The sequence below is a fragment of the Notamacropus eugenii genome, chromosome 3 (assembly GCF_028372415.1).
Source record: "Notamacropus eugenii isolate mMacEug1 chromosome 3, mMacEug1.pri_v2, whole genome shotgun sequence".
Taxonomy (NCBI): Eukaryota; Metazoa; Chordata; class Mammalia; order Diprotodontia; family Macropodidae; genus Notamacropus; species Notamacropus eugenii.
Window position 1 is genome coordinate 192,105,895 of NC_092874.1, and position 11,600 is coordinate 192,117,494.

Genomic DNA, 11,600 nt, shown 5'->3' on the forward strand with positions numbered 1-11,600 from the left:
CCCTGGTTGGGGGGCTTCTAAAGGGTCTGTTTTGGGTCTTCTATATCTGTAACAAGATAGCCTCAGTAGCTGCCATCTATAGTTTGACCTCTGGATTGTATGTGTTAACTGTGGGAACCAGTATGTTCATTAATCAGAGTTGATTTTTACCTGGCAAGGTCACCTCCGTTTCCAAAGGTATTTAAGCATTCAGGGATCTCCATGGTTTTGTCTCTGATTACTTTTTGATTACTTTTTTGTAACTTTTCGTTACTTTACCACTGACCATCAATTTATGGATCATTTGCTAGCCCAATTAATGAACTGGTTATGAATCACTCAGAAACTGTCTCTCAGGCTATTGATAGATTGTGAACTAATTCTAAATTTTGGAAAGTAATTTGGAATTGATGGGGTGCTTGGACCCCAGCCCTAGGACCATATCTCTCCCCAGCCCAAAGACTCTGTGTCTGGCAATAACTCATGAGTGGGCCCTGATAAAGCAAATTATCTCTCCTTCTTACAAGAACAAGATAAACAGGACTGTCTTGTACTAGCAGAACTATCATGTTCTAGTTCCCACAGTTACCGCATATACATACAATCCAGAGGCCAGGCCATAGATGTTAACTACCAAGGCTATTTTGTTACAGACACAGTAGACCAAAAACACACCATACTTGAGGACTCCTCCTCAAGGCCCTCCCTAAACCCTTGCTTCCATTTCCCCAGGTTACTAGACCACCCCCACATGCCTCCCACAGCCTCTGTATATAAGATCCTTCTTGTCTTCATGCAGGTGCTCAGATTCAATCTAGCTCTGATTCTATCTGGCCCATTTGTTAATACAAGCCTCACAAATGGTGAGACTTCTTAAGAGTCAACCCAATATGGCGGATCTTAAATAAGTTTTGTTTTTCTTTGGCTATAAGAAGACTTGGGTTGAATTCATTCGGGCAGGATGTGGGGTGTCAGTATTTTGGGGTCCCAAGCACCCCAAACTTCAACATATGGTTCCCTGCCCTCAATAGTGTGAAGAGTGTTTTGTAATTGTGTTCATATAGTTCCTGAGTATGTCTTCGCAAATAGAATCCCAAGTATTTAATACTGTCCATAATTATTTTAAATGGAATTTCTCTTTCTTTCTCTTCCTGCTGGTTTTTTTTGTAATATACATAAATGTTTATGATTTATATGAGTTTATTTTATATATCCTTCAACTTTGCTGAAGTTGTTTGCTGAAGTTGTCAATTGTTTTGATTAATTTTTAATTGATTCTAGTATTCTGTAAGTAATAATTTTGCATCTTATTTTACTTATTCCTTCAATTTCTTTTTCCTGTTATTACTATAACTAACATTTCTAGTACAATATTGAATAATAATGGGAATAATGGAAATCTTTGTTTCACACCAATTGGAAAGGCTTCTATCCTATCTCTATTCCAAATGCTTATTCTTGGTTATACATAGAAACTACTTATCGTTTTAAGGAAAGTTCCATAAAAATGTGGAATGCTTCGTGAATTTGCATATCATTGTAGGGGCCATGCTAATCTTTTCTGATAGTTCCAATTTTAGTATATGTGCTGCCAAAGTGAGCACTGAAATATCACTTCTGAAAAGCTGTGTGTTCTCTACTACAGTCCTCTTTGACAAAGTCCTTGATGCATGTATAGACGATTTTCATAAAATTTTTACGCTGATGGAAAAGAAGGTATTTAAATGTGTAGTTGTTGATACTCATTCCCTTATCTGAATTTATTTATTTTATTGGAAAGATCCAAGATTTTTTTCCATACCTTTGGTATCTTCCTCTTTCAGAATCCCTATGAATTCATCTTTTCACGCATTCACAATTGTGTTGCCCAAAGCACAGATCTCTTCCATGCATACATGGTCTAATCCGGTTGCTTTTCCTGTCTTTGACCTCTTTAAGGCCATTTCTACTCCATCATATGAACATATCTGAGTCTGTGATATTGAGCCAAATGTGGAGGCTTGATGGTGAGAAAAGTTTGTAATAAAAGTCCCTGTAGATCTCTTCCATTTTTCTTCTATTTGTTCTTCCCTTTTCATATTTAAACTTTCTTTAAACTGATTTTACTGTACACTATTTCTCTCTTTTAAGAGGTGTTCCTATTTCTCATCTTTTATCATCAGTATCTATATCAGGAACAAATTATATCCTATCTGTTAAAATATAATGTTTTTAATTTTTGCTCATTATTTTCAACTCCTACTGAATCTTTTTTTAAGAAAAATATTTATAATGAATAGCCATGAGTTTTCTGTGTAATGTATAAGTCTTTAGACTCTTGTTCCTTTTATCCTGATCCATGTTTTTTGATCTATATTTCACCATCCTCACCTATTCCCACTTTCATACCAAGCATCAAAGAATTTGTTGATTTAATTTGAATGGCTTTGTAGAATTTTTCTACTTCTCTATTCTCATAAGCTACTTTTTTTCTTTGTGTGTATATGTCTTTTGGTTTTGTTTTTGCAAATGCCTATCTATGCCTATTTTTCTGTGGACATAGGAATCAAAGATGACCAAATGTCCCATGAAATAATGTTTCCTGTTGCCTTTGGGCACATGATAAAATCAATTTTGACAATTCCTTTATTTACATCTCCTTGGAGAAACTATGAGCCATCCTTCCAGTTAGTTGTGACTTACTTCTTTTTTCATTTGGTTTGGGTTGTAGCAAGAAAATCAAGACTTATAATTAAGATTTAGCTTTCCAAGTAGTATATCTATTAATTAGTCACTGGATGAGGGTCTTGAATTTAAAGCCAAGTTAAAGTTCATAGACAATCTAAAAAAATTGTCTTTTTTTTACCCTCTCTCTACTTCTTTTTTTTTTTCTACCCTCTACATTATTTTTTCTGCCACTCTGACCCCTTTACTACAGAAGCACAAGGAAGTCTCCCAGGACTGAATATAATTTTTTATTCTACTTTCTTTTATGGGTTGCCATGACCAGAGAATTTGTTACCTAATGGCCAGCCTACTGGTGATTAGTGTCTCTGTATTTAGTGACTGCATTCAAAGCTTTTTCTGTATGGTACAACCTATTGTGTTCACTGGCACAGCCTTGGAGAACCCAGGATCATTTCCATACTATGAACAGACAACAGAGTAGAACTTAGTGGAATATTTGATAAAATAGCATAGTAATATAAAGTAATAACAGAGCATTCTACCTTGCAAATCTTGAGTTCACTCTCTCACAAATGGGAGGAGTATCAATTCTGGAATCATAGAGCAGAGTTCAAATTCTGCCTCTAACATTCATTACCTGTGTTTCCTTGTGCAAGTCATTGAATCTCACTATTCCTCAATTCCTCATCTATAGTATGAGGGGGTTGGATTAGATGGCTCTTAGGACCCTATATCTATATAAGCTCTATATCCATGATACTCTAATCCTATAATGCTATATATCATTACCATGCAAAGAATAAATAGGAGATTACAGGTAGAAAATACATATGGCAAGAGTACGTATACGGAAAAGCATACATACAAGGAACATGTGTGGTTAAGGCATACACATTGAAGGAAAACTCATGCCGCTGATGCTGGAAAACCAACTGTGTCTTTTGGTGATGTATTTCTGTCTACTCAGCCTTCTAATGTAATATCATCATGTCTCTGCTGCTTCTTGATGGTTGTCCCATCTCAGCTTCAGTTGGTATTTGGCTATCTAGCTTCAATGTACCCTGATACTTTGTCCACTGGGGGCCAAGGAAGGAGGGTGGGGAGAGTGTCATTATTTAAGTCTGTTCCCTGAAGGGGAAGGCTAAAGCTCTTAAGTTTTTTCAGTCGATGGCTATGAAGGTCTTCCCTTTAGCTCACAGAATGTAGGAAGTACCCAGGCTAAGATGACGTCTGTCCTTTGAACCACTCTTTCTTCTGATGCCTCCAATTCAATTTTCATCTGACTCACAGTCACTAGAAAAGTCATCATAGTTGGGATTATAAATGATTGTGCATTTATATATACATACATACATATACACAGAGACATGTGCATGCATGCACACACACACATAATGGTTGCTCATTTAAGGGTTTCCAGTTTGCTTTCTTCTTTCTTTTGAAAAAAAAAAAACAAATTTATTCTGCAGTATAAAAACCCAGATGCTTCTGTGGGAGAAATGCTATGATTAGGGGAAAACATTTTTCTACCCAGGAAAAAGTAACCTTAGAAAAAGAAACAGCTACAGAGTTGTTTTAGTAGAGAAAGGGCCTCAGTCTATGTTTTATTCAATAACAGGATAAGCCTACTGATTTTATCTTGAGGGAGATATCTTAGAGAGGAGTTCTACCAGCCACCCAACAGGCATTCTGATGGGATTAAATAGAAACCTCAGCCTCCACCTGGGGGTTCTGATAGGATTAACTATAGAGAAAACATCCGCAATGGAACAAATCTGATCTTTGGCAACTCCAGAGACCCAAAGGTTAGCCCATTCTCTTCCAAATCACTGGAAATCCTGTTATTACCCAACCTCCCAAAAAGTAGCTCAGCAACTTTTCATGATAGACTTGTTTTGCCATCAGTAATGTAATCCTAAACCTGTGTAGAATCCTATGTGTATATATATATATATATACACACACACACAGACACACACACATATATCTAATAAAACTTTTCATCTTCTAGCTTTGTCTCTTGATTTATTGATCTCCAGTCAAATGAACTTAGGTAGGAGGAATTTCTCCAGGAGATTCTTAGGGTCTCTGAGTTGAGGAATTCACTCACACTTCCAAGAGTCGTTAGTTTAATTATACTGGGGAATATCATGCATACATTGACTCAGATTCCCTGGATGAGTACTATGAGCTAATGAATGAGAGAATCCCCGGAATGTACAAAGATGTTTCAGGTCATTAGAGAATAACATAGGGGATGAATTTTGGGGATTCAATAAGGATTATCCAATGAATCATATGTTCTACACTGACGGTTACCTGAGTCTCTACAATATGTCTTCAAATATTAACATCTGGTGGGCATTGTACTACTGTGCATTGTGGTATAAGGCTTAGCTGCAGAAATGACTTCTCAGTTGTTAGAGGAATGTTGCGCTGCAATGAATGCACAAATAAAGAGAAAGCACTGTTAGTTTGGGGAACTGCGGCTATCATTCTCAGGAGATATTATTGTCCCGTATGGAGAGGAAGCATTTGACATTTGTTTAGCAATTCTGAGGAGAGATACGCAGATTTTGTATCTGAGACACAGAAAAGAAAATATTGCTACCCTACAGAAACCATACAGAACCACAGAAAGCTTACATTTGATATGTTGTATGTATTTTTGTAGCCAGCAGATGTTGCTGTGGAGACAAAATTTTGGACTGGAACTTACTCCTAGAGAGGGGCTCCATTCTTCCTAAACTACATCTTTTTTCTCCTACTGGAGTGTGCTGGGTGACTTTCTGATTCCCAGTTCTAACTCTTCCCTCTTCTCTGATTATGAAGCTGGCTTCTTGCCTGAGATCCTAGAAACTTGGCTCCCGCTATTACAAATGACTCCAGAAGCTTTTGCCTAGGGGCAAACTGGCCTGCATCCACCTGGATCTCTCTGTTCTTTAAGGAAGCTTATAGATACCAGTTAACCATTGCCACAAAATCTCACTCATAGTTGACAAATGCCCAATCAGAATACTTTTTGACCTAGATAGACAGCTTAGTTCCCTGGCCTAATTTTTAATTTTGAGTATTCCTAGTTAGTTACTTTCATCTTCCATTAGCTCCTTCCATATGCGATCAATAGAAAAGCAGAGGGTAGTTGCCATTATGCAAGCTTTTATTAAACACTTACTGTGTGTTAGGTAATCTGCAAAACACTGGGGATACAAGTGAGGTCAAAAAATGGTCCCTGTCCTCAAAGAGTTCATAACTGCACAGAATATGTAAATTTGTGTAGTAACCGTAGGAGTCATTGTCAGATTTTTGGTGTGATGGGGCAGATTTAAAAGCCCAAATTCTTAGTAATTCCACCCTTAGGAGTTTAGTTACAAAACATATGAATAGCTTATGGTCATAGTTAGAGAAAACTCTTTAAAAAATGGGCTGAAGAATTGAGATCATAGACTTGGACCAGGAAATGTCATACTTCTCTGTGTAGCTCCTCGAGCAAGTACAGAGAGACTCAAGGAAACTCAAAAAACAGTTAGGTATAGGTGTTTATGAGAAGTAAGACTAGAGCAGTCTGAAGAGTTAGCAGAATAAAAGAACATGCTTTAAAATCAGTTCCAGTAATATCCATCTAAAAGTAAAGCAGGGAAATAGGATCCATGGTTATTCCCTCCCCCACCGTGCTCCGGGCATTTGCGCAAGTGGTCCTGTAGCTTTTTCACATGGAAGGAAGGACAGGTTATCATTTTCTTATCTTGGTGTATCCCTCCTTTGCTTTTAGATCTATCCATGTAATATTTCATTGTTTCAGAAGTTGAACAAAAAAGTCAAAATCCCAGAAATCTATGCAGATGCAATCCATTCTTGCTGTCTTATAGAAGAAGAAACATAAGTGCAAATGGAAGGTGATCTCAGAGGAAAGGGTTGGAATGGAGAGCTACCAGGAAAGACCAGTCTGCAAAAAGTGGAAATTGAGCTAAGTCTTAAAAGAAACCAGGGAAGCCAGGAGGCCAACTGAATGAGGAGAGAGCATTCCAGGAATGTTATGTGGGAAGAACAGAAGCAAGTCCAATATTGTTGGCTTATCAAGGCGATTTAAAGGGTGAAAAGACTGGAAAGTTAGGAAGCGGCCAGGTGGTGAAGGGCTTTAAAGGCCAAACAAAGGATTTTATGTTTGATCTTGGTGTTAGTAGGGTATCGCTCTGGTTGAGTCAGGGGTCTGGCCTATATTTTAGGAAAACAACTTTGGAAATTGAATATGGGATGGGTGAGAGAGTGAGAGATGAAAAGAGGAGAGAGAAAGATGAAGATGATAGCAATAGTCCAGGTATGAGGTGATTAAAGCTTACAAAAGCTTACAAAAGTTAGTGGACAGAAAGGAACATATGAGAGATATCATGATGATCAAAATGGTAAGATTTGACAGTAGAGATGTGAAGTGACGGGGTAGCTAGGTGGCATGGTACAGTAGATAGAATGCCAAATTCATCTTCCTAAGTTCAGGTCTGACCTCAGACCCTTACTAGTTGTGTGACTCTGGGCAAATCACTCAACTCTGTTTGCCTCAGTTCCTTTTCTATAAAATGAGCGAGAAAAGGAAATGACATAGTTTTGGGGTCCCTGAACCCCTAAACAATTTTCACCATTAAGTGAGTGGGGACAGCACCATGGGCTGGGCCCTGGGACCTGGGGGGTGCCAGGGACCAGTCCAGGTAGTGATTCTGGAACACTGGCAGCATGCTGATTCCCAGACTCTGAGACATTGTGTCACTTCTACAGAGATGTCACACTGGAGTGGCGAGTGAGACTTTCAGATTTCAGCATGGGAACCTCTCCACTTTTCCAGCTTTCAGTACATGAATGGGAGCTAGATCTGGAATTTTTGGATCATAGCTATGCCAAGTCATGGAGTGCCCAACCCACATACTCTTTGTCACCTCCAGGTGTCACGAGGACATTGAGTGAGACACACCTATCGATGTGGAGACTGTCACGTCTACCCCAGTACTACTCTGTGACAACCAGTAGGTACAAAGTGTGATGAATGAGTGTGAACGCCAACTCATCTTTGCCCAGAGGGATGCGGATGCCTCACCCCTCACCTGGGGACTGGGAGGAGCATGTCAACAGGATTGGTTGGACTATTGCCCAGAACAAGCTATTCAACAAGATTCTCAGATCCTTGTAGTCTGACTGGCTAACCCAGTTAGCCAATGAAAGGGCTTGCAATGAGCCTGTCGTGCAGTGAATTGCTGTGGGTAATTATGCAATGAGAGTTTGGCAGGCACTGGCAAGTGTGAACTGGGACATTAAACTTGTCCAGTGGTAGCATGCAACGTTGGTGGAAACCCTGAGCCTATCTATGTTAGCAGCATAATTTGATGCATAGCAGATATTAAAAGGCACAGATAGTTAACCTCACTGGGGCCCACTTAATGAGTTATTGCCAGAGATAGGGTGTTTGGGCTGGAGAAAAATATGGTCCAACTGCAAGCACTCCATCAAACCCATGTCAAGCAGATGAGGTCACCAGGGAAGATAGTATAGATGGAGAAGGGAAGAGGACCCAGGACATCCCTTGTAAAGCCAGCAAAGGAGAAGATAGAAAGGAGTGGTAGAACAGATAGGAGGAGAACTGGAGCAAGCTTAGTCCCAAAAACTTAGAGAGGAGAGGGTATTCGGAATAATATTATTGGCAGTGTAAAAGGCTACAGATAGGTCAAGAAGGATGAGGACTGAGAAAAGAAAAAGATTTGACATCTAAAGTATCACTGGTGGCTTTGGAGAGATCAATGTCAAATTAATGATAAAACTGGAAGCCAGAATGAAGAAGATATTTAGAAGCCACTGGAAAGAAATGGAAGCAGTGAATGTAAATGGTTTCTGCAGGACTTTAGTCTAAGGGAGAGGAGAGATTTAGGTAGATTAGGTAGGACAATAGCTGGTGAAAGGTAGGATCTAGACAAAACTTCTTAAAAATGAGGGAGTTGCTTGTAGGCAGCTGGGAAGGAGACTGTGAATAGGGAGAAAGTGAAGATTAGAGGGATAATGGAGTTGTTAGAAGTAGAAATCTGCTAAGGAAGATGGAATGGGATAGTATTAAGGGTACAATGAAAAGGAGAATGGTCAACTCTTCATATGACATGGGGTGAAGAAGGACTTAGGAGAGGAAGACATCAGAGTGATGTGTATGAGAAATACCTTCAATTTTTTCAACTAAAGTACAAGTTGAAGTCCTCAGGTGAAAGAGTGGGGACAGTGAGTGCCATGGGAGGAATGAAATGAATTAGAATAGCTGCTGTGGTGAGGGAGTGAATCAATTAAGGAAGTGCAAAAGGATTGCCTTGCTGCAGTGAGGGCCCCACTGGGATTCTGTAACACAAATTTATAGTGGTCCCACTTAGCAGAATTTCAGGAAGGAAGTGGATGGTGGGAGTAATCCAAAATTGAAATTTGGCAAGACAGACATGATCAGCAAAAGGTCAAAAAGACAAGTGATTCAAGTTCGCATTGTGATTCATTAGGGGTTGATGTAGTGAAGGGAGGAGACTGTATCTAATGTAGAGATAATGACCTAGAAAGAACTGAGGGGTAGAAGGATTGGAGATCATAGTGAGAATGAAGGATAGAATTGCAGGTCATAAGGCAAAGGGAAAAGTGGAATGTTAAAAGGTTATGATTAGATGAAGCCATTTCAGAGTTCATGGACAAGGAAGTAGAGTGTTTGTGAGTCATGGCAAGATCAAGATCTCCATGTGTAACTGAGGTGGCATAGAGGAGTAGGTCACAGGAATAGAGTAGATTGAAGAACTCTGTAAATTAGAATATATGAAAGTTTATTAATATGTATGTTGAAGTCCCCTAATAGGAGGGCAGGTGCTGAGGTGGAGAGAAACACTGAATCAGATACTAAACTCATTGAGGAATGGGTTCTATAGAAAATGATCACCATATCTGGATTAAACAATGTATTTATGTCATGAACTTTCCAGGAGGAATGGTTGTTAACTAATGGTGGCAGGGTGGCAGTGGGGAGTAAGGACCATTCCAATATCTCAACCATGACCAGTTAATAGAGACATATGTCTCTATTAGTATTGAAAATAGTGCCCAGTGAGGCATTGTCATCAGGAAGGTACCAGGTCTCAATGTGTGCCAGAAGAGGGAAGAAGGGAGAAAGGAAAAGGTTTTTAAGATAAAAGCACTAACTATTCATTTTCATACACAATAAACATCAGGGAAAAAAGTTATAATGGGTTAGTGAGGAAAAAACAATCCTATAAGTGTCTGTTACTAGACAGGCTGGTATAAAGGGAAGTTGGAGAGTAAAATCTTTCTGCAGTCTGTTTGGTTCTTAAAGAGACTCTCAGAGTGCTTTGTTCCATAAAGCAGAGGCTGGCTGCTGAAGTCAGCTTTCTATTCTTAGCTCCCAATCCCAGAGCACATATTTCAAGTTGTCCTCAGAGACTCCAGGGCCATAGTAGTGTTGCTGTTTTTCCCTGGCACAACTCAGCCCTCCAGACCAGTTTTCTCTCTCCATGATCACAAATGGATGCAGAATGACTTGTTCTGCTCTGTTAGAGAACAGTTCAAAGCTCTCACTACTGCAGAAGTTCCTCTCCTCCCCATTCCAACACCCTTAATCAATCTAGTCTCTTCCAGTTTTTAAAACTACAACTACCAATGTTCAGAACTTAGTCTCTACCCACAGGGAATCTAGTCTTAGGATACTTGTCCAATTCTCTGTGACAGATTTTACAAATAGAAAACCTATATGAAGGACATCTGGGTCATAAGACAAACAACATGGATGCTTTTCCCAGAACTCACTAACTCTAGAAACCTTTAAAAAAAGAGGAATTATGTGCCAGATGAACACTTACAGCTGAATCTGCAAAACAAAGAAGGGAGAACCCCAACAAGATAAAAGTCTTATGATTTAACACCAGAGAACCCTGATACTTAAGGGACTCAGCAACCCTACTCCATCAGCCTCTACCCTCCATAAGAGCCATGCAAATGGACTCCTGGGCTTGTGCCTAGCACCCAAGTTAAATAATGATAGAAGTCACTACCATACAGACATATAGAGATTCTCTAAACCTGGTACTGTACATCTTTTTCTTCTTCCTAGGGAAGTCACTCATTCTCTCTCTCTCTCTCTCTCTCTCTCTCTCTCTCTTTCTCTCTCTCTCTGTCTCTGTCTCTGTCTCTGTCTCTCTCAATAGTACTTTATTTTTTCCCCCAATTACACATCAAGACAATTTTTAGTATTCATTTTTACACAATTTTTAGTTCTACATTTTTCCCCTTCTCCCCTCCTTCCTAAAATGGTAGGCAATTTGATATAGGTTATATTTGTGCAATCATGTAAAACATTTTTCCATATAAGTCATAGTTGTGAAAGAAGAAACAGATCAAAAGAATGAATGAAAAAGAATAAGGTAAGTGAAAAAATTTGCTTTGATCTGCATTCAGAGTTCATCAGTTCTTTATCTGAATGTGGATAGCATTTCCCTTTGTGAGTGCTTTGTACTTGTCTTAGACCATTGTGCTGCTGAGAAGAGCTGAGTCATTCATAGTTGATCATCACACAGTGTTGCTGATACTGTGTGCACTGTTTTCCTGATTCTGTTCATTTCATTTTGCATCAATTTGTACAAGTCTTTCCAGGTTTTTCTGAAATCTACTTCTTCCTTTCTTATTGTACAGCAGTATTCCCTTACATCCATATACCACAGCTTGTTCAACCATCCCCCAATTGATGGGTATCTCCTCAATTTCCAATACTTTGCCACAATGAAAAGGGCAGCTATAAATATATTTGCACCTGTAGGTCCTTTTCTCTTTTTTATGATCTCTTTGGAGTGTCAGCTCCTTTGTGAAGCCTTCCCTAGTTACCAACCCACCCCCCCCCAAGTTGTTAAAGCTTTCTTCTATAAATTATTTTATATTTATGTAAT

At 39.1% G+C, this 11,600-nt stretch overlaps 1 pseudogene; it reads right to left on the reverse strand.

The window, feature by feature from the left end:
* Window positions 1-1,482: 1,482 nt before the first annotated feature.
* LOC140497877 (U6 spliceosomal RNA) lies at window positions 1,483-1,583 on the reverse strand (annotated as a pseudogene).
* Between the last annotated feature and the right edge of the window lie 10,017 nt (window positions 1,584-11,600).